Source organism: Canis aureus, chromosome X (genome assembly GCF_053574225.1).
Source record: "Canis aureus isolate CA01 chromosome X, VMU_Caureus_v.1.0, whole genome shotgun sequence".
NCBI lineage: Eukaryota > Metazoa > Chordata > Mammalia > Carnivora > Canidae > Canis > Canis aureus.
In genome coordinates this window covers 44,358,351-44,381,823 of record NC_135649.1, presented here as the reverse complement: position 1 = coordinate 44,381,823, position 23,473 = coordinate 44,358,351, and the positions used below count along the sequence as shown (strand labels likewise).

The following is a 23,473-nucleotide window of genomic DNA, read 5'->3' as shown; positions in this document are numbered from 1 at the left end:
TACCTCTGCTTTCTTTTGTTTACTATTTGCTTGGAATTTCTTTTTCCATCCCTTCACTTTCAGACTAAGCATGTTCTAAAGCTAAAGTGAGTCTTTTGTAGGCAAGATATCATTGGATTTTTTAATCCAGTTACCCATTCTATGTCTTTTGATTGGATAATTTAATTCACTTACTTTTGAGGTAATTGATAGGCAAAGACCTTCTACTGCCATTTTGTTAATTATTATCTCTTTTGTATATCCTTTGTTCTTTGTTTCCTCACTTGCTGTCTGTGTGTTTTTGGAGTTTGCTGAACATTTTAAAGAGGATTATTTTGAATTATTTGTCAGTTCTTAGTTTTCCATTTCTTTAGGGTCAATTATTGAAGTTTTATTAGTGTCATTTAGTGGTATAACTTTTATCTTAGTCTTCACAATCCTTGTAACCTTGCATTGGTATCTGCACATTTGAATAAGCTGTCTCCTCTTCCAGACTTCATTGGTTTACTTTGGCAGAGAAAGAGCTTCATCAATCAGCTTAGCTCAACGTACTGTTCAGGTCAGCTGGTAGTATTCAAGGGTAGACAGGGCTTGCTATCAGGGTCTCTAGTTGGGTGATATTACTGCTCGTGCTCTTGGGAGTGGAGGGAGTTCCTGCCTGGGCTCCATGATTGAGTATACTTATTGGCTGGGCTGTATGTTCAAGCAGGGATTCATTTTGAGCTCTCTGGTTGGGAGGGGCTGTTGGCTGTGTTCCAAGGTCAGCTGGGTCCACTAGCTAGTGTCTACAACCACATCTGATTTGGTGGGACTTCCAGCTGTGCTCCCCAAACAACCAGATGGTGCCACTGGCTGGATTCCACATTCAAGTGGAGCCACAGGTCAGGCTTCACAGTTGGATGGGGCCTCAGACTATACTTTGAGATCAAGTAGAGAACTGTAGGCTGTGCACTGCAGTTAAACAGAGCCACAAGCTGGGTTTTGCAATTAGATAGGCTGTTGGCTGTATTCTGCTATTGTTCAAGGTTACTAGCAAAGGTCTCTGGACACAGTTGAGTGGGGTTAGTAACCATGTTCCACACTGGGTCTAGGTTGCTGTCTTGGCTGTCTGGTTAGCTGGAGTTACAGGCTGTGCTTTCCTTTCCTATTGCCCAGACTCACTGGCTGAGCTCCCTGCCTGGGTGAGACCACAAGGTGTATTCAGTAGTAAAGCAGTAATAAAGTATTCAGTAATAAAGTAATAAAGCTTTAGGCTTTGCTCTGCCACTGAGTGGGGTTACAGGCTGGATTTATTGGTACTATAGGATGGGCTTCAAGGCTGCTTAGGGTCACTTTTCAGGCTTCCTGATTATGCAGGCCCAGATGCTATGCTCAACAGTTGGCAGGGCTGCTGGCTTGGCTCCGTGCCTAGGTAGATAGATCATTGGATGGGCTCTGAACTTTCTAGGTGCCTTTGGCTGCACTTCCTGGAGGGGTGGGACCTAGAGGCTATGCTCAGGAACTGGGCAAGACTGCAAATTCGTTCTCTTGCCAGGAAGGCCACAATGTGTGTTCCACAGCTGCTGGGTATCTGTGGCCACATTTCTCAGAGGGGCAGGACTGATAGTAGTGCTTAGCAGTTGGGCTAAGGAAAATTAGTTCCCCTGCCTGGGAAGAGATTTACAATGGACTCCAAAGCTGGAATGGCCTGTTGTCTAGGGATCCAAATCAGGCAGAACCAACCAAGGTCCTTGGCTAGAGGGAGCTAGAGCTTCAACTCTGCAGATGGGCAGATCCACTAGCTGGGATCTCTGCTCAAGCACCAATGTAAGCAGAAACATGGCCCACTGAGATCTGAGTGCTGGTTGCTGTAAGTTGCCCCTCACTTCTCTGTCTAATCCTCAGTGGTCAAACCCAGCAGATTCCCCCAGTGAACCCCATGAAATGAGACCTGGATGGGCCTCCCAGGAAGTAGCCCACAATTCTGCAAAGCTGGATGTCCATATTGGATTCTCTTTTTCACACTGGAGAAATCATAAGTTCAGTGGGGCCCCATCCATGTGCTGGCCTTAGGGAGGGGCCTTGTGGTTAAAGTGAAGCTGCTCTTATGACCTTTGTCATGTGGTATTTCCTGGCCTCTGTGGAGCAGGGGTGTGCTTCAGTCTCACCTTTGCATTCTGGGATTTTCAAAGTGGTTTCTTGTCTACGAATAGTTGCTGGATGATCTTCTGAGGGAAACTGAAGTCAGGAATGACCTATGTTGCCACCTTGAGGTCCTTCCTGCACTTCTATTGAAGTACATTAGATTCATTCATACAATGGAATATTATGCAGTAAAAAAAAGAAAGGGAGACAGAACGTAAAGACTGCTAACTCTGGGAAACGAACTAGGGGTGGTAGAAGGGGAGGAGGGCGGGGGGTGGGAGTGAATGGGTGACGGGCACTGGGGGTTATTCTGTATGTTAGTAAATTGAACACCAATAAAAAATTTAAAAAAAAAGATTAAAAAAAAAGAAATCACTAATAAATCAACATGGATGAATAGAACTTATGATGTTTATTAAAAGAAACCATCTACACAAAATAATATAAGCTGTATGATTCAATTTATATGAAGTTCAAGATCAGAGAAAAGTAATATATATTAATAAAGGTCAGAAAAACTGTTGGCTCAGTAGCTATAGCTACTGGTTAGAGAAGAGCATAAGAAAATATTCTATAATGGGATAAGTGTTCTATATCTTGAACCTGTGGTGGTTATAAGGGTGTTTATGACATTGAGCTGTACAATATTTATTTTAATTTTTTAAAGTGTACTTCAACTGAAAAACGTGAAATCCAGTGGGGAAAATATGTTGAAATGATAAAATTGCTAATTAAAAATCAGTAAATTTGAGGAGGAGAAATTTAGATGGCAGAGGAGTAGGGAGGGGGACCCTAAGCTTGCCTTGCCCTCAAATATAGCTAAATAGTTATCAAATCATTTTGACCCACCCAAGAAATCTGAGAGAACAAAAACTGCAAGTCTACAAGTAGAAAAGTGACCACCTTTTGGAAGGTAGGATGTGCAGAGAGTTGACTTAGGGGAGCTATAGCTCTAGCTAAGGCAACTGGGAGGAATCCTGCTTATGGAGGCTACCACAAGTATTATTAGCAGCAGAGCACAAAATCTGAACTTTTGGAAGTCTGCTACACTGAAGATTGGCCTGGCTTAAAGGTGCTCAGGTGTTGAAGCTGGGCTGAATGCCAGGGATGACAGCATGGTCTAAGGATCCCCTAGGTTGCAATAATAACAGATGGTGCCAACTGTGTTACACTGTTCCTAGGCATAGAAGCTGGGAAGCCAGCTGAGAACAGCAGGTCTTGGTGCTGGCTTTCTGTTCTGTTTTGCCATAACTGCAAACCACTGCACAGTTGAGCAATGGCTTTCCTGGGACCAGCTGGAAAATGGCAAAAATGGGGATCCCTGGGTGGCGCAGCGGTTTGGCGCCTGCCTTTGGCCCAGGGCGTGATCCTGGAGACCCGGGATCGAATCCCACGTCGGGCTCCTGGTGCATGGAGCCTGCTTCTCCCTCTGCCTGTGTCTCTGCGCCTCTTTCTCTCTGTGTAAAAAAAAAAAAATGGCAAAAATGTGGTGAGATGCTCTCCTGGAGGAACACTGGAGGTCCATGCCAGAGGAGTTCCTAAAATTTGAAGTTTTGAAACTCAGTCTCATGCTTAGGATAAAAACTTTTTCTTAATTAAAATAAAATAAAATAAAATAAAATAAAATAAAATAAAATACCTCAGACAGACACAGGCAGGGTGAATGCAGACTTCAGATGGAAACCAGACACAAGAGGAAAATTAATTGCTCTTCTGTGAGGATTCACTGAAGAGAGAGAGGGGTGGGCAGCAAGCCTTCAACTCCAGGGCTAGAGAACGGGATGCTGCCTTATCCATCCTTTCCATCAGCACTGAAGGCTTTCAGGGTGTAAAAAAGCACCACTTAGTGGAAGCAAGAGCAGCTTACACTAAGGCCAGCCCTCTCTTCCCACACAGGAGGTGCATTTCCACTGAAACATACCAACCTGAGAAGCAGCGCAGCAGACCTCTCTCCTAGAAGACCAGTACAAACAACTAACTTGCACTAAGTCTACTGATCAGAGTGCTGAAAACGTCAGCTCTAAGGGAAATAAGATCTAGTTTCCTTTTAAATTTCATCCTTTATTTGTTATTATTTTTTCATTTATTTTCTTATTTTTCATTCCTTTTTTATATTTTATTATTTTTAAAATTTGTATTTATATATATACTTTTTGGTTTACCTTCATTTTATTTCACTTTATTATTATTTCTTTAATAAAATAATTTTTTATTGGTGTTCAATTTACTAACATACAGAATAACACTCAGTGCACATCCCGTCAAGTGCCCCCCTCAGCGCCCGTCACCCATTCACGCCCACCCCCCGCCCTCCTCCCCTTCCACCACCCCTAGTTCATTTCCCAGAGTTAGGAGTCTTTATGTTTTGTCTCCCTTTCTGATATTTCCCACACATTTCTTCACCCTTCCCTTATATTCCCTTTCACTATTATTTATATTCCCCAAATGAATGAGAACATATAATGTTTGTCCTTCTCCGATTGACTTACTTCACTCAGAATGATACCCTCCAGTTCCATCCACATTGAAGCAAATGGTGGGAGTTTGTCATTTCTAATGGCTAAGTAATATTCCATTGTATACATAAACCACATCTTCTTTATCCATTCATCTTTCGATGGACACCAAGGCTCCTTCCACAGTTCGGCTATTGTGGACATTGCTGCTAGAAACATCGGGGTGCAGGTGTCCCGGCATTTCATTGCATCTGAATCTTTGGGCTAAATCCCCAACAGTGTAATTGCTGGGTCGTAGGGCAGGTCTATTTTTAACTCTTTGAGGAACCTCCACACAATTTTCCAGAGTGGCTGTACAAATTCACATTCCCACCAACAGTGTAAGATCCGCATCCTCTCCAACACGTGTGGTTTCCTGCCTTGTTAATTTTCCCCATTCTCACTGGTGTGAGGTGGTATCTCATTGTGCTTTTGATTTGTATTTCCCTGATGGCAAGTGATGCAGAGCATTTTCTCATGTGCATGTTGGCCATGTCTATGTCTTCCTCTGTGAGATTTCTCTTCATGTCTTTTGCCCATTTCATGATTGGATTGTTTGTTTCTTGGGCGTTGAGTTTAAGAAGTTCTTTATAGATCTTGGAAACTAGCCCTTTATCTGATACTTCATTTGCAAATATCATCTCCCATTCTGTAGGTTGTCTTTTAGTTTTGTTGACTGTATCCTTTGCTGTGCAAAAGCTTCTTATCTTGATGAAGTCCCAATAGTTCATTTTTGCTTTTGTTTCCTTTGCCTTCGTGGATGTATCGAGGAAGAAGTTACTGTGGCCAAGTTCAAAAAGGGTGTTGCCTGTGTTCTCCTCTAGGATTTTGATGGAATCTTGTTTCACATTTAGATCTTTCATCCATTTTGAGTTTATCTTTGTGTATGGTGAAAGAGAGTGGTCTAGTTTCTTTCTTCTGCATGTGGATGTCCAATTTTCCCAGCACCATCTATTGAAGAGACTGTCTTTCTCCAGTGGATAGTCTTTCCTCCTTTATCGAATATTAGTTGACCATAAAGTTCAGGGTCCACTTCTGGATTCTATATTCTGTTCCATTTATCTATGTGTCTGTTTTTGTGCCAGTACCACACTGTCTTGATGACCACAGCTTTGTAGTACAACCTGAAATCTGGCATTGGATGCCCCCAGCTATGGTTTTCTTTTTTAAAAGTCCCCTGGATATTCAGGGTATTTTCTGATTCCACACAAATCTTAAAATAATTTGTTCTCACTCTCTGAAGAAAGTCCATGGTATTTTGATAGGGATTGTATTAAACGTGTAACTTGCCCTGGGTAACACTGACATTTTCACAATATTAATTCTGCCGATCCATGAGCATGGAATATTTTTCCATCTCTTTGTGTCTCCCTCAATTTCTTTCAGAAGTGTTCTACAGTTTTTAGGGTATAGATCCTTGACCTCTTTGGTTAGGTTTATTCCTAGGTATCTTATGCTTTTGGTGCAATTGTCAATGGGATTGACTCCTTAATTTCTCTTTCTTCAGTCTCCTTGTTAGTGTATAGAAATGTCATTGATTTCAGGGCATTGACTTTGTATCCTGCCATGCTACCAAATTGCTGTATGAGTTCTAGCAATCATGGGGTGGAGGCTTTTGGGGTTTCTATGTAGAGTATCATGTCATCAGCGAAGAGGGAGAGTTTGACTTCTTCTTTGCCAATTTGAATGCCTTTAATGTCTTTTTGTTGTCTTATTGCTGATGCGAGGACTTCCAGTACTATGTTGAATAGCAGTGGTGAGAGTGGACATCCCTGGCTTGTTCCTGATCTTAGGGGAAAGGCTCCCAGTGCTGCCCCATTGAGAATGATATTTGCTGTGGGCTTTTCGTAGATGGCTTTTAAGATGTTGAGGAATGTTCCCTCTATCCCTACACTCTGAAGAGTTTTGATCAGGAATGGATGCTGTATTTTGTCAAATGCTTCCTCTGCATCTAATGAGAGGATCATATGGTTCTTGGTTTTTCTCTTGCTGACATGATGAATCACATTGAGAGTTTTACGAGTGTTGAACCAGCTTTGTGTCCCGGGAATAAATCTTACTTTGTCATGGTGAATAATTTTCTTAATGTACTGTTGGATCCTATTGGCTAGTATCTTGTTGAGAATTTTTGCATCCATGTTCATCAGGGATATTGGTCTGTAATTCTCCTTTTTGGTGGGGTCTTTGTCTGGTTTTGGAATTAAGGTGATGCTGGCCTCATAGAACGAATTTGGAAGGACTCCATCTCTTTCTATCTTTCCAAACAGCTTTAGGAGAATAGTTATGGTTTCTTCTTTAAACGTTTGATAGAATTCCCCTGGGAAGCCATCTGGCCCTGGACTCTTGTGTCTTGGGAGGTTTTTGATGACTGCTTCAATTTATTGGCCTGTTCAGATTTTCTATTTCTTCCTGTTCCAGTTTTGGTAATTTGTAGCTTTCCAGGAATGCGGCCATTTCTTCTAGATTGCCTAATTTACTGGCGTATAGCTGTTCATAATATGTTTTTAAAATCGTTTGTATTTCCTTGGTGTTGGTAGTGATCTCTCCTTTCTCATTCATGATTTTATTAATTTGAGTCTTCCCTCTCTTCTTTTTAATAAGGCTGGCTAATGGTTTAGCTATCTTATTAATTCTTTCAAAGAACCAACTCCTGGTTCTGTTGATCTGTTCCACTGTTCTTCTGGTCTCGATTTCGTTGAGTTCTGCTCGAATCTTTATTAACTCTCTTCTTCTGCTGGGTGTAGGAACTATCTGCTGTTTTTTCTCTAGCTGCTTTAGGTGTAAGGTTAGCTTTGGTATTTGAGTTCTTTCCAGTTTTTGAATGGATGCTTGTATTGCGATGTATTTCCCCCTTAGGACTGCTTTTGCTGCATTCCAAAGATTTTGAACGGTTGTATCTTCATTCTCATTAGTTTCCATGAATCTTTTTAATTCTTCCTTAATTTCCTGGTTGACCCTTTCATCTTTTAGCAGGATGGTCCTTAACCTCCATGTGTTTGTGGTCCTTCCAAACTTCTTGTTGTGATTTAGTTCTAATTTCAACGCATTATGGTCTGAGAATATGCAGGGGACGATCCCAATCTTTTGGTATCAGTTCAGACCCGATTTGTGACCCAGTATGTGGTCTACTCTGGAGAATGTTCCATGTGCACTTGAGAAGAATGTGTATTCAGTTGAGTTTGGATGTAAAGTTCTATAGATATCTGTGAAATTCATCTGGTCCAGTGTATCATTTAAAGCTCTCATTTCTTTGGAGGTGTTGTGCTTAGAAGACCTATCGAGGGTAGAAAGAGCTAGATTAAAGTCACCAAGTATAAGTGTATTATTATCTAAGTATTTATTCACTTTGGTTATTAATTGGTCTAAATATTTGGCAGCTCCCACATTCGGGGCATATATATTCAGGATTTTTAAGTCCTCTTGATGGATAGATCCTTTAAGTATGATATAGTGTCCCTCTTCATCTCTCACTACAGTCTTCAGGGTAAATTTTAGTTTATCTGATATAAGGATGGCTACCCCTGCTTTCTTTTGAGGACCATTCGAATGGTAAATGGTTCTCCAACCTTGTATTTTCAGGCTGGAGGTGTCCTTCTGTCTAAAATGAGTCTCTTGTAGACAGAAAATAGATGGGTCCTGCTTTTTTATCCAGTCTGAAACCCTGCACTTTTTTTAAATTTATTTTTTATTGGTGTTCAATTTACTAACATACAGAATAACCCCCAGTGCCCGTCACCCATTCACTCCCACCCCCCGCCCTCCTCCCCTTCCACCACCCCTAGTTCGTTTCCCAGAGTTAGCAGTCTTTACGTTCTGTCTCCCTTTCTGATATTTCCCACACATTTCTTCCCCCTTCCCGACAAACATTATATGTTCTCATTCATTTGGGGAATATAAATAATAGTGAAAGGGAAACCCTGCACTTTTTGATGGGGTCATTAAGCCCGTTCACGTTCAGAGTTACTATTGACAGATACGAGTTTAATGTCATCATGATATCTATTCAGTCCTTGTTTTTGTGGATTGTTCCACTGAACTTCTTCTTAAAGGGGAATTTTAAGAATCCCCCTTAAAATTTCTTGCAGAGCTGGTTTGGAGGTCACATATTCTTTCAGTTCCTGCCTGTCTTGGAAGCTCTTTATCTCTCCTTCCTTTTTGAATGAGAGCCTTGCTGGATAAAGTATTCTTGGTTGCATGTTCTTCTCATTTAGGACCCTGAATATATCCTGCCAGCCCTTTCTGGCCTGCCAGGTCTCTGTGGAGAGGTCTGCGGTTCCCCTAATATTCCTCCCCATAAAATTCAGGGATTGCTTGTCTCTTGCTGCTTTAAGGATCTTCTATTTATTTTTGGAATTTCCAAGCTTCACTATTAAATGTCGAGATGTTGAACGGTTTTTATTGATTTTAGGGGGGGATCTCCCTATTTCCTGGATCTGAATGCCGGTTTCCCTTCCCAGATTAGGAAAGTTTTCCGCTAGAATTTGTTCAAATAAATATTATGGCCCTCTGTCCCTTTCGGCGCCCTTGGGAACCCCGATTAAACGTAGGTTTTTCTTCCTTAGGCCGTCGTTTATTTCCCTTAATCTGTCTTCATGTTCTTTTAATTGTTTGTCTCTTTTTTCCTCAGTTTCCCTCTTTGCCATCCACTTGTCTTCTATGTCACTCACTCGTTCTTCCACCTCGTTAACCCTCGTTGTTAGGACCTCTAGTTTGGATTGCATCTCATTCAATTGATTTTTAATTTCTGCCTGATTGGATCTAAATTCTGCAGTCATGAAGTCTCTTGAGTCCTTTATGCTTTTTTCTAGAGCCACCAGTAGCTGTATACTAGTGCTTCTGAGTTGGCTTTCTGACATTGAATTGTAATCCAGATTTTGTAACTCTGTGGGCGATAGGACTGTTTCTGATTCTTTTTTTTTTTTGAGGTGAAGTTTTCCTTCTAGTCATTTTGCTCAGTGCAGAGTGGCCAAAAACAAGTTGTATTGGGAAAAGGAGAAAAAGAGAGGAGAGAAAGAAGGAAAGAAAAGAGAAAAAGAAAAAAGAAAAAAGGAAGAAATCAAGGAAAATAAAGAAAAAAAAGAGAAAGAAAAAGAAACATAGGGATAAAAGGGTGGGGGAAGCAATCAGAAATCAAAAAGAAAAAAACGGGGGAGTATCTTCTGTTTCTGTATACTTTAAGTCCTTTGACTTCCCCTGGAACTTGTCCTTCTAGCTGGTCTTCTGGGGGAGGGGCCTGTTTTGCTGATTTTCGGTGTTAGCACTTGGGGGAGCTGCTCTGCCCTCTGCCTGGTGCAGGGCTCAGTGGGGGTTGTTTACCCCGTGAGGCCCCAGGAGGAATAACCCCACTGGCGGCACTCAGCTCTGGAGCCCTGGATTCAGCTCCCACAGTAGCTACAGAGCTCTCCGTCTGCAGGGGCCTGGATGCTCCAGGCGCGGGGCCGCTGATCTGCTCAGCTCGGGACAGGATCGTCCTTGCTGTCCTGGGCCCTCCCGGCCTCTGCCTGTCTGGGGGGGGGAGGCTGGATCCTGGGCTGTGTCTGGGCACCCTGTGCTCCCGGGCCTCCGCTGTTGGATTCGCACTCCCGGCCGGGCAGCCCCCTCCACGGAGCCTCCACCCGAGCCCCTCTGAGCTGCTCCCGGGTCCAGCCGTGTGCGCTGCAGCCATTTAGGGAGCTCGGCGCACTCTCCCGGGGCGCAGGTGTCTGTTAGTGTCCCAGGGAGATTCCACCCTGCCTTTCCACCCAGGAAGATTGGTGAAGCTCCTGCTTCTCGGGGACGGAGCTCTCCTGTCCTGGGGACACTCGCCCCGGCCTTAGCCCGGCTCCTCGCGGGGCCCCTCCCCCTTGGATGCCTTTTGTTTCTTTATTTCTTTTTTCCCCGTCTTCCTACCTGATAGAAGTGCGAACTCTTCTCACTGTAGCATTCTAGCTGTTCTCTCTTTAAATCTCAGGCCGAATTCATAGATTTTGAGGATGATTTGAAGGTTATCTAGGGAATTTGGTGGGGACAGGTGATTTGGGGACCCTACTCTTCTGCCATCTTCCCCCTCCTCCCTATTTCACATTATTTTTATTATTATTTTTTATTTTGGGATCTAGATTCTTTTAACAAGCAGACCAAACACACCCAGGATCTAGTATTTTGTTTTTGGGAGTGGGGGTTTCTTTGGGTCTTTTGGGGGTTTTTTTCTTGTTTATTTGTTTGTTTTCTTTCTTCTTTTCCTTTCTGGACAAAATGATGAGACAGAGAAATTCATCCCAATGGGAGAAACAGGAAGTATAATTTATGGCTGGGGTTTAATCAATTTAGATATAAGTAAGATGTCTGAACTAGAATTTAAAACAATGATTATAAGAATACTACCTGGGCTTAAAAAAAAAGCACAAAATACATCAGAGAATCTCTTACACAGAGATAAAGGAACTAAAACCTAGTCAGACTTTAATTAAAAATGCTAAAACTGAGATGCAATCCCAAATGGAGCCCATAAAAAGGAAGATGGACAAAGCAAAGGAGTGGATCAGTGACCTAAAGGATAAAATTATGGAAAATAATGATGCTGAAAAGAAGTGGAAAAGAATGGTAACAGACCATGAAAGTTGACTTATGGAACTCAGTGACTTACTAAAATATAATAACATTGATATCTTAGGTATCCCAGAAGATGAAGAGATACATAACGGGGCAGAAGGTTTATTGAAGCAAATTATAGCTAAAACCTTCTCTACTCTGGGGAAGGACACAGACATCAAAATCCAAGAAATACAGAGAACTCCCATTAAATTCAACAAAAACTGAACATCACCAAGGAATATCACAGTCAATCTCACAAAATACACAGATAAGAAAAGAACCTTTCAAGTAGCGAAGGAAAAAAAAATTTTCTTAACCTACGAGGGAAGACATATCAGGTTCATAGCAGATCTGTCCACAGAAACTTGATAGGCCAGAAAAAGCAGCAAAAAATATTCAGTGTGCTGAATTGGAAAAATATACACCAAGAAATTTTTATCCAGCAAGGCTGTCTTTCAGGATAGAAGGAGAGATAAAGAGTTTCCAAGACAAAAACTAATGGATATCATGACCACCAAAACTGCTCTGGAAGAAATTTTAAGGAGGACTTTTTGAAGAAAAAAGACCAAAAACAAGAAAGACTAAAAAGGACTAGAAAACATCACCAGAAACACCAAATTTACAGGTAGCACAATGGCACTAAATTCATATCTTTTGATAATCATGCCAAATATAAATGGACTAAATGCTACAAACAACAGACATAGAATATCAAAATGGATTTAAAAAAAAAGACCCAGGATCCCTGGGTGGCGCCGCGGTTTGGCGCCTGCCTTTGGCCCAGGGCGCGATCCTGGAGACCCGGGATCGAATCCCACGTCGGGCTCCCGGTGCATGGAGCCTGCTTCTCCCTCTGCCTGTGTCTCTGCCTCTCTCTCTCTCTCTCTCTCTCTCTCTCTCTGTGACTATCATAAATAAATAAAATTAAAATATATATATATAAAAAAAAGACCCATCTATATTCGGCCTACAAGAGACTTATCTTAGGCCTAAAAATCACCTGCAGATTAAAAATGAGGAGATGGAGAGGTGGAGCAAGATGGCAGAGGAGTAGGGGTCCTGAACTCACCTGGCCCCACCAACTTACCTAGATAACTTTCAAATCATCCTGAAAACTTAAGAATTCGACCTGAGATTTTTTTTTAATTTTTATTTATTTATGATAGTTACAGAGAGAAAGAGAGGCAGAGACACAGGCAGAGGGAGAAGCAGGCTCCATGCACCGGGAGCCCGATGTGGGATTCGATCCCCGGTCTCCAGGATCGCGCCCTGGGCCAAAGGCAGGCGCCAAACCGCTGCGCCACCCAGGGATCCCTCGACCTGAGATTTAAAGAGAGAACAGCCAGATCGCTACAGAGAGAAGCGTTTTTGCTTCTAACATGGTAGGAAGGCGGGGAAAAAAATAAAATAAGAAAGAATCAAGTGGGAGAGGGGCCCCACGAGGAGCTGGACTAAAGCTAGGCAGGGAGAGCCTCCAGGACAGGAAAGCCCAGCCCCGGAGAAGCAAGAACTTTAAAAATCCGCACTGGATTCTTCCTGGAAAGAAAAGCACTTAGCAGGGAAATCAGGCAGAATCACAAGAGGAGCAGTGAAGCCTCCAGTTTCCTGGAGGCCCCAATAGAGGAAGTGTGCCCAGGGGAAAGCGCACCACAAACTGTAGACCTATCTCAGTAAGGGGCTGGAGCGTGCATAGGGTGGGGCCTCGAGGAGAGACCGGTCGGTCAGGTGGGAGCTCCAGGCAGAGTAGTCTGCGCCCTGTGCTCTTCGGGAGCCAAGGCCCCAGAAGCACGATTCTGGCAGCACCAGGCCCAAATCCCAGGGTGCCGGGCAGACACAGCCCAGGATCCTGCACTCCCCCCAGGACAGGTGGAGGCAAGGAGGGCACAGGACAGTGAGGACTCTACTGCCACCAGCTGCCCCCAAGCTGTGTAGATCAGCGCCCCGTCCCACCGAGAGCATCTAGGCCAGTGGAGACTGGGAGACTGCGGTAGTTACCAAGGGGAGCTCAGGGCTGGAGACTTGGCCACCACCAGTGTTGTTGTTCCTCCTTGTGTCACCATGTACCTGGGTGGGGCAGGGCCGCCAGGGAACAGAGGCCTCATAGGGCAAACATCTCCCATGGAGCCTGGCACATGGCAGGGGGCGGGACATCTCCCCCAGGTACAGACACCTGAGAATCAGAACAGCAGGGCCTGCCCCCAGAAGACCAGCTGGAAGGACAGAGGAAGAGAAAGTTCCTGACCACACAGTGCTGAAAAGCTCCAGGGGAAGTAGAGGGATTTATAGTATATATAACTACAAGGTACCCCTCTTTTTTCTCTTTTTCCAGTAGAACTCGTTTTTATATCAGACTAAAAATTTCTGATATTTTTTCTCTTTTCCCACCTTATCTACAATATTTTTTCACCCCTTCATTTGTAAGTATCTTCATTTTTGACTTTCATAGTTCTACAATTACATGTCTTAGATATATTTTCTACTTACAGATTCCCTTCAACATACTCAATTCAGTTTTGGGAGATATAAAAGATATGTTTTTTTGTTTTGTGTTTTTTGTTTTCTCTACCTCATTTTGGTCTACAATGGTAGAAGTTAATACCTTCTAAAACATGACCAGCATGCACCCCCCAGAACTAAGTGGCATATGGTGTCAGTTCATTCTGTGAGATTATCTTCTCTCTTCATTCCCATTCTGCCGCCCACTTTTATCTCATTTATGTTTTGGTGGTCAATGGTGGGGCTTTCTACAAGTATTTATGGTTTACATAAATTTGGGACTGAGCGTCTTCTAACATACAGAACTTAATACACTCAGAACCAAGAGGATCACCCTCTAGGACCCCTCAGGTAGACTACATTCTCTCTCCACAACAAGTTCTTCACCACCATCACCTGCCAGTCCCCCCTTATCTTCTTTCTTTTCTTTTTTTCTTTTTTCTTATTTTTCCTCTTTACAGTTGCTTTTTTCTCTTTTTTTCATTTTTCTTTCTTTTCTCCATCTTTGGGAATCTTGGCCTTTTATTTTTTACTATTTTGTTTTAAAACTCATTTTTCACTTTAGTGGTCCTTTTGTTTTATTCTGTTCTGATCTTTGTTTACATTTTCTGGTGTTTAAATTCATCAGAATCATCTAGGGTGAAATTTACTTATGTCGTGGTTGATACACTTGACTCAGCCACTTGGCACTGAGCAAAATGACCAGAAGGAAGAACTCACCACAAAAGAAAGAATCAGAAATTGTACTTTCTGCTACAGTTATAGAATATGGATTACAATTCAATGTTAGAAAGCCAAATCAGAAGCACAATTATAAAGCTACTGGTGGCTCTGGAAAAAAGCATAAAGTATTGAAGAGACTTCATGCCTGCAGAATTTAGATCTAATCAGGCCGAAATTAAAAATCAGTTAAAAGAGATGCAATCCAAACTGGAAGTCCTAACGACGAGGATTCATGAGGTACAAGAAAGAGTGAGCGACCTAGGAGACAAGTTGATGGCAAGGAAAGAAGCTGAGGAAAAAAAGAGAAAAACAACTAAAAGTGCATGAAGAAAATTTAATGGAAATAAAAGACAGCCTCAGAAGAATGAATAAACATATAATTGGGGTTCCATGAGCGCCCAGAGGGCCAGAAAGCATATTTGAATAAATCATAGCTGACAACTTCCCTACTCTGAGGAGGGAAACAGGCATTCCCATCCAGAATATAGAGAGGTCCCCTCCTAAAATCAATAAAAACCGTTCAACACCTCCACATTTAATAGTGAAACTTGCAAATTCCAAAGACAAAGAGAAAATCCTTAAAGCAGCAAGAGACAATAGATTCTTAACTTATATGGGGAGAAATATTAGATTAATAGCAGATCTCTCCGCAGAAACCTGGCAGGCAAGAAAGGGCTGGCAGGATATATTCAGGGTCCTAAATGAGAAGAACATGCAGCCAAGAATACTATATCCAGCAAGGCTCTCATTCAGAATAGAAGGAGAGATAAAGAGCTTCCAAGATAAGCAGAAACTGAAAGAATATGTGACCACCAAACCAGCTCTGCAAGAAATATTAAGGGGACCCTGTAAAAGAAAGAGGAATACCAAAGAAATAATTCACAAAACAGGGACTGAATACGTATTACAATGACACTAAATTGATATCTTTCAGTAGTTCTCTGAATGTGAATGGGCTAAATGATCCCATCAAAAAACTAAATTCATATCTTTCAGTAGTTACTCTGAACGTTAATGGGCTAAATGGTCTCATTAAAAAACTAAATTCATATCTTTCATTAGTTACTCTGAACGTTAATGCTCTAAATGATCCCATCCAGGGTTTTGACTGGATAAAAAAGCAAGACCCATCTATTTGCTGTCTAAAAGAGACTCATTTTGGACCTCAGAACACCTACAACCTGAAAATGAAAGTTTGGAGAACCATTTACCATTCAAATGGTCCTCAAAAGAAAGCAGAGGTAGCCATCCTCATATCAGATAAATTAAAGTTTATTCCAAAGACTGTAGTAAAAGATGAAGAGAGACACTATATCATACTTAAAGGGTCTATCCAACAAGAGGACCTAACAATCGTGATTATTTATGCCCTGAATGTGGGAGCTGCCAAGTATATCAATCAATTAATAACCAAAGTAAAGACATACTTAGATAATAATACACTAATTGTAGGAGACTTCAACACAGCACTTTCTGCAAATGACATATTTTCTAAGCTCACCATCTCCAAAGAAACAAGAGCTTTAAATGATACACTGGACCAGATGGATTTCACAGATATTGACAGAACTTTATATCCAAATGCAACTGAATACACATTTTTCTCAAGTGCACATGGAACTTTCTCCAGATTAGACCAAATATGGGTCACAAATCAGATCTCAACCACTACCAAAAGATTGGAATTATCCCCTGCATATTTTCAGAGCACAATGCATTAAGACTAGAACTCAATCACAAGAAGAAATTTGGAAGAAATTCAAACACGTGGAGGTTAAAGACCATCTTACTAAAAGATGAAAGGGTCAACCAGGAAATTAGAGAAGAATTTAAAAGGTCCATGGAAACTATTGAAAATGAAGATACAGCCATTCAAATCTTCAGGATACAGCAAAAGCAGTCCTAAGAGGGAGAAACATTGCAATACAAGCATCCTTCAAAAAATTGGGAAAAAATTCAAATACGTAAGCTAACCTTGCACCTAAAGGACTGGAGAAAGAACAACAAATAAAACGTATAGCAAACAGATGAAGACAATAAAGATTTGAGCAAAACTCAATGAAATAGAGACCACAAGAACAGTAGAACAGATCAATAAAACCAGGAGTTGGTTCTTTGAAAGAATTAATAAGATAGATAAACCATCAGCCAGCCTTATTAAAAAGAAGAGAGAAAAGACTCTAATTAATGAAATCACAAATTAAAGAGATAACAACCAATACTAAGGAAATACAAACTATTTTAAAAACATATTATGAACAGCTTATGCCAACCAATTAGGCAATCTAGAAGAAATGGACACATTTCTGGAAACCACAAATTACCAAATCTGGAAGAGGAAGAAATAAAAAGCCTGAACAGGCCAATAACCAGGGAGGAAATTGAAGCAGTCATCAAAAACCTCTCAAGACACAAAAGTCCAGGGCCAGATGGCTTCCCAGGGGAAGTCTATCAAACATCTAAAGAAGAAACAATATCTTTTCTACTAAAGCTGTTCCAAAGGATAGAAAGGGATGGAATACTTCCAAACTCGTTTTATGAGGCCAGCATCACCTTAATTCCAAAGTCAGACAAAGATCCCTCCAAAAGGGGAATTAGAGACCATATCCCTGATGAACACAGATGCAAAAATTCTCAACAAGGTACTAGCCAATGGGATCCAACAGTATGTTAAGAGGATTATTCACCATGACCAAGAGGGATTTATCCCCAGAATGTAAGGCTGGTTCAACACTCGTAAAGAAATCAACGTGATAGATCCCACAACAATAAAAAAAAACAAGAACCATATGACCCTCTCAATAGATGCAGAGAAAGCATTTGACAAAATATAGCATCCATCCCTGTTCAAAACTCTTCATAGTGTAGGGAGAGAAGGAACATTTCTCAGCATCTTAAAAGCCATCTATGAAAAGTCCACAGCAAATATATTTCTCAATGGGGAAAAACTGAGAGCCTTTCCCCTAAGATCAGGAATGTGACAGAGATGTCCACTCTCACCACTGCTGTTCAACATAGTACTGGAAGTCCTAGCCTCAGCAATCAGACAACAAAAAGAAATAAAAGGCATTCAAATTGGCAAAGAAGAAGTCAAACTCTCCCTCTTCACAGATAACATGATACTATACCTAACCCCCCCCCAAAAAAAAAATCCACCCAATATTGTTAGAACTCATACAGTAATTTGGCAATGTGGCAGGATATAAAATCAATGCCCAGAAATCAGTGGCATTTCTATATACTAACAATGAGGCTGAAGAAAGAGAAATAAAGAATCAATTCCATTTACATTTGCACCCAACTGCATAAGATACCTAGCAATAAACCTAATCAAATAGGTTAAGGATCTATACCCTAAAAACTACAGAACACTTCTGAAAGAAATTGAGGAGGACACAAAGAGATGGAAAAATATTCCCTGCTCATGGATTGGAAAAATTAATACTGTGAAAATGTCAATGCTACCCAGGGCAATTTACACATTTAATGCAATATGTATCAAAATACCATGGACTTTCTCCACAGAGTTGGAAAAAATAATCTTAAGTTGTGTGTGGCATCAGAAAAGACCCCAAAAAGCCAGCAAAATATTAAAAATGAAAACCAGAGCCGGGGTCATCAGAATGCCGGATTTCAAGTTGTACTACAAAGCTGTGATCATCAAGACAGTATGGTACTGGCACAAAAAAACAGACACATAGATCAATGGAACAGAATAGAGAACCCAGAAGTGGGCCCTCAACTCTATGGTCAACTAATGTTTGACAAAGGAGGAAAGACTATTCAATGAAAAAAAGACAGTCTCTTCAACAAATGGTGCTGGAAAAATTGGATAGCCACATGCAGTGAATGAAACTGGGCTATTCTCTTACACCACACAGGAAGATAAACTCAAAATGGATGAAAGTTCTAAATGTGAGACCGGAATCCATCAAAATACTAGAGGAGAACACAGGCAACACCCTTTTTGAACTTGGCCACAGCAACTTCTTGCAAGATATATCTATGAAGGCAAGGGAAACAAAAGCAAAAATGAACTATTAGGACTTCATCAAGATAAAAAGCTTCTGCACAGCAAAAGAAACCATCAATAAAACTAAAAGACAACCTACAGAATGGGAGAAGATATTTGCAAATGACCTATCAGATAAAGGGGTAGTATCCAAGATCTATAAAGAACTTATTAGACTCAACACCCAAGAAACAAACAATGTAATCATGAAGTGGGAAAAAGACATGAACAGAAATTTCACCAAAGACTACATACTCATGGCCAAGGAGCCTATAAGAAAATGCTCTGCATCACTTGCCATCAGGGAAGTACAAATCTAAACCACAAGAGATACCAACTCAAACTAGTGAGAATGGTGAAAGTTAACATGACAGAAAAAAACAAATATTGGAGAGGATGTGGAGAAAGGGTTACCCTCTTGCACTGTTGGTGGGAATGCGAACTGGTGCAGCCACTCTGGAAAACTGTTAGAGGTTCTTCAGTGAGTTAAAAATAGAGCTACCCTATGACCCAGCATTGCACTACTGGGGATTTACCCCAAAGATACAGATCCAGTGAAAAGCCGCAACACCTGCACCCCAATGTTTATAGCAGCAATGTCCACGGTGGCCAATCAGTGGAAGGAGCCTCAGTGTCCATTGAAAGATGACTGGATAAAGAAGATGTGGTATATATGTAGAATGGAATATTACTCAGCCATTAGAAACGAGGAATCCCCACCATTTGCTTTGATGTGAATGGAAATGGAGGGTATTATGCTCAGTGAAGTAATTCAATCAGAGAAGGACAATCATATCGTTTCACTCATATGGGGAGTATAAAAAATAGTGAAAGGGATTATAAAGTAAGTGAGAGAAAATGAGTGAGAAAAATCAGAGAGGCTGACAAAACAGGAGAGACTCCTAACTCTGGGAAATGAACAAAGGATAGTGGAAGGGGAGGTGGGCAGGGGGCATGGGGTGACTAGGTGACAGGCACTGAGGGGATGCAGTTGTTGGGATGAGCACTGGGTGTTATAGTATATGTTGGCAAATCGAACTCCAGTAAAAACATATACAAAAAATATATACAAAAAATGTAATAAAACCAGTGGGACTTGGAACCTGGAAAGAAATAAAAAATAAAAATGAGGGGATGGAGAACTATCTATTATGCTAATGCATGTCAAAAGAAAGCTGGAGTATCCATATTTATATCAGACAAACTAAATTTTACAACAAAGCCTGTAACAGGAGATGAAAAAGGGCATTAATTTCATAATTAATGAATCTATCCGACAAGAAGATCCAATAATTATAAATATTTATGATCCTGACTTGGGAGCACCCAAATATATAAATCAACTAATAATAAAAATAAAATCATTGATACCAATACAATAATATAGAGGATTTTTTAGTGCCAATTTTAAATACAATTTTATTTAAGACATTGCATTTTCCACTTAACAATACAGTGCTTATAAAGTGCAATGTTTATTTCCTTTCCCTGTGCACATATTCCATATTCAAATATGAAGAATGCCCAGTATCTTTACTATAGCAGCTTGACTTTAAAACTGCAATGGAATTTGCTACAAATTTGGGTCCTTCAAATGTATGGAACAATATTAGACCTGTCATCAGGTTGGCTTAATCAACCTCTTCAATGGTAGGCCCAGAGGAGCCCCACCAGAGGGAGGAGCTCCACCACCAGGAAAGCCTCCAGGCATTCCTCCTGGCATGCCTCATGCACTCTGGTATAGCTTCGTAATGATGGGGTTGCAAAATTTCTCCAGATCTTTCTGCTGATGTTCAAATTCTTCCTTCTCTGCAGTCTGGTTCTTATCGAGCCAGTTGATTTCATTGCACTTGTCAAGAATCTTCTGTTTGTCTTCATCATTGATTTTGCCCTGAAGTTTTTCATCTTCAACAGTTACTTTCATGTTAAATGCATAAGACTCAAGTGAATTCTTGGAAGACATCTTGTCTCTCTGCTTCTCATCTTCCGCTTTGTACTTCTCAGCTTCCTGGACCATGCGCTCAATGTCCTTCTTGCTCAAGTGGCCCTTGTCATTAGTGATGGTAATCTTGTTCTCTTTTCATGTGCTCTTGTCCACAGCAGACACATTGAGGATACTATTAGTAACAATATCAAAAGTGACTTCAATATGAGGAATGCCACAAGGAGCTGGAGGTATGCCTGTGAGTTCAAACTTGCCAAGTAGGTTGTTATCCTTGGTCATAGCATGCTCACCCTCATAGACCTGAATAAGCACACCAGGATAGTTGTCAGAGTAGGTAGTAAAGGTTTGTGTCTGTTTGGTAGGAATGGTAGTATTGTACTTGATTAGCACAGTCATGACTCCTCCAGCAGTTTCAATACCACAAGAAAGTAGGGTGACACCCAATAGCAGCAAATCTTGAACATTTTCAGATTTGTCACCAGAAAGAATGGCTGCCTGGACAGCTGTACCATAATCAACAGCCTCATCAGGGTTGTTGCTCTTATTCAGTTCCTTTCCATTGAAGAAATCTTGCAGAAGTTTCTGAATCTTGGGGATATGGGTATAACCACCCACCAAAACAATATCACGGATCTGAGACTTGTCCAGCTTGGCATCCCGAACAGGTCAGCATTTAATTCTTCAAACTGGGCACAAGCAATAGAGGTATAGAAGTCAATTCCTTCATACAGAGAATCAATCTCAACACTGGCCTGGGTGCTGGAAGAAAGTGTATGCTTAGCCTGTTCGCATGCAGTATGGAGACAACGGACTGCCCTCTTGTTTTCGTTGATATCCTTCTTGTGTTTGTGCTTGAATTCTGCAATAAAATGGTTGAACATTCAGTTGTCAAAGTCTTCTCCACCAAAGTGGATGTCTCCAGCTGTGGACTTGACCGCAAAGATTCCATCTTCAATAATAAGGATTGACACATCAAAAGTGCCACCTCCTAAATCAAAGATCAACACGTTCCTTTCAGCTCCAACCTTCTTGTCTAAGCCATAAGCAATAGCAGCAGCAGTTGGCTCATTGATGATTCGAAGTACGTTGAGACCAGCAATAGTTCCAGCATCTTTGGTAGCCTGACGCTGAGAGTCATTGAAGTATGCAGGTACCGTGACAACTGCATTGGTAACAGTCTTTCCAAGGTAGGCCTCTGCAATTTCCTTCATCTTTGTCAGAACCATGGAGGACAACTCCTCTGGATAGAAACTTTTTGTCTCCCCTTTGTATTCTACTTGGACCTTAGGCCTGCCAGCATCATTCACCACCATGAAGGGCCAATGCTTCATATCAGATTGGACGACAGCATCATCAAATCTACATCCAATCAGGCACTTGGCATTGAAAACCATGATGGTGGAGTTCATCGCAACTTGATTCTTCGCAGCATCACCAATCAATCGTTCGGTGTCAGTGAAGGCAACAAAACTTGGAGTGGTTCAGTTTCCCTGATCATTGGCAATTATTTCCACTTTCGCATGCTGGAAGACACCCACGCAAGAGTAGGTGGTGCCAAGATCGATCCCAACTGCAGGTCCCTTTGACATAGTTGCTTCTGTATGGGCCGGCTCAGCTCAAGGAGAGAATAGCCATCTGCAGATCTGGCACAGCGTTCAATGAGAGAATAGTAGAGGATTTTAACATCCCTCTTATAGCAATGGAGAGATCATCTAAGCAGAAGATCAACAAGGAAACAAGGGCTTTGAATGACACACTGGACTAGATGTACTTAACAGATATATTCAAAACATTTCATCCCAAAGAAGCAGAATACACCTTTTCGAGGGCACATGGAACATTCTCCAAAATAGATCACAAACTGGGTCACATATCAGCCCTCAACCAGTACAAAAAGGTCAGGATCATACCATGCATATTTTCAGACCACAACCCTATGAAACTTGAATTCATCCAGAAGAAAAGATTCAGAAAAATCTCAAACACATGGAGGTTAAAGAGCATCCTACTAAATAAAGAATGAATGGGTTAACCAGGAAACTAAAAAAGAAATTTAAAAAAATAGAAGCAATTAAAACTGAAAACACAACTGTCCAAAACCCTTGGGATGCAGCAAAGGCAGTCATAAGAGGGAAATATATTGCAATACAGGCCTAACTCAAGCAGGAAAAGTCTATAGTACACAAACTAACCTTACACCTGAAGGAGCTAGAAAAGGAACAGCAAATAAATAAAGCCTAAAGCCAGCAGAAGAGGGGAAATAATAAAGATTAAAGCAGGAATAATTGATATAGAAACAAACAAAATAAAACCAGTAGAACAGATTAACAAAACTAAGAGTTTTTACTAATTTACTAAGTGTACTTAACTAATTCTTTGAGATAATTAATAAAATTCATAAATCCTTAGCCAAACTTATCAAAAAGAAAAGAGAAAGGACCCAAATAGATAAAATCATGAATGAAAGAGGAGAAATCACAACCAACAACACAAAGATACAAACAATTATAAGAGAATACTAGGAAAAATTTACGCCAACAAAGTCGCAACCTGGGAGACATGGACAAATTCCTAGAAATCTACAAACTACCAAAACTGAAACAAGAAGAAACAGAAATTTGAACAGAGCCATAACCAGAAAAGAAATTGAATCAGTAGTCAAAAATCTCCCAACAAGTAAAAGTCCTGGACCAGGTGGCTTCCCAGGGGAATTCTACCACACATTTAAAGAAGAGTTAATACCTATTATTCTCAAACTGTTCCATAAAACAGAAATAGAATGAAATCTTCCAAACTCACTCTATGAAACCAACATTACCTTGCATCGAAAACCAAAGACCCCACTAAAAAGGAGAATTACAGGCAAATATCACTGATGAACACGGATGCAAAAATTCTCAATAAAATACCAGCAAATCAGCAAATTGAATTCAACAGTACATTAAAAGAATTAATTTACTATTATTAAGTGGGATTTATTCCTGGGCTGCAGGGAGGTTCAATATTCTAAAATCAATTACCTTGATGCATCACATTAATAGGATAAGAACCATATGATCCTTTTAATAGATACAGAAAAGGCATTTGACAAAGTACAGCATCCTTTCTTGAAAAAAGCCCTGAACA

At 40.9% G+C, this 23,473-nt stretch overlaps 1 pseudogene; it reads right to left on the bottom strand.

Moving 5' to 3' along the window:
* Positions 1–19,808: 19,808 nt before the first annotated feature.
* On the bottom strand, positions 19,809–22,043 carry LOC144307712 (heat shock cognate 71 kDa protein pseudogene; annotated as a pseudogene).
* Between the last annotated feature and the right edge of the window lie 1,430 nt (positions 22,044–23,473).